Below are 782 nucleotides of genomic sequence, written 5' to 3' on the forward strand. Positions count from 1 at the left end.
GTCCTTTCAAGATTTCCTTCTTTCGGGGCCGGCCTGTGGCTCACTCGGTAGAGTGCGGTGCTGATAACACCAAGGCCCCGGGTTCGGATCCCATATAGGGATGGCCGGTTTGCTCACTGGCTGAGCGTGGTGCTGACAACACCAAGCCAAGGGTTGAGATCCCCTTACCGGTCATCTTTTAAAAAAAAAAAAAAAAAGAAAAAAAAGATTTCCTTCCTTTGTTTAGTAACATGTATGTAAGGTTTCTTCATGTCTTTTCATGCCTTGATAGCTCCTTTCTCTTTAGTGCTAAATAATATTCCATTATCTGGATGCATTTAAGTATTTTTAAAGCTCTTAATACTGCAGTGTCTTTTAAGCGATCATGTCTATAGCTTCCCAAAGGGGAAAAATCAATTTAGTGGGTGTGTCCAAAATGACAGTTTATCTCCTAGGTAGATGGACTGAGTATTGTTTGTAAAACTTTAGGGTATACAGTTGTGTATGTGTTGGGGGGGGTCACAGTGCAAAGTGAGAGTCAGGGGTAAAATTTGGAAGCCTCTGGTTGATATGTCTGTAAATTTCACATTGTTTATCACTGAACCCTGCTGTACTGAAAGAAGTGTACAGGGCCGAGCCTGTGGCGCACTCAGGAGAGTGTGGCGCTGGGAGCGCAGCAGCGCTCCTGCTGCGGGTTCGGATCCTATATATGGATGACCGTGCACTCACAGCGCTCACTGGCTGAGCGAGGTGCGGCCGGTCTCAAAAAGGACAAAAAAAAAAAAAAAAAAAAAAAAAAAAAA

Source organism: Galeopterus variegatus, unplaced genomic scaffold (genome assembly GCF_000696425.1).
Source record: "Galeopterus variegatus unplaced genomic scaffold, G_variegatus-3.0.2 Scaffold161, whole genome shotgun sequence".
Lineage (NCBI taxonomy): Eukaryota > Metazoa > Chordata > Mammalia > Dermoptera > Cynocephalidae > Galeopterus > Galeopterus variegatus.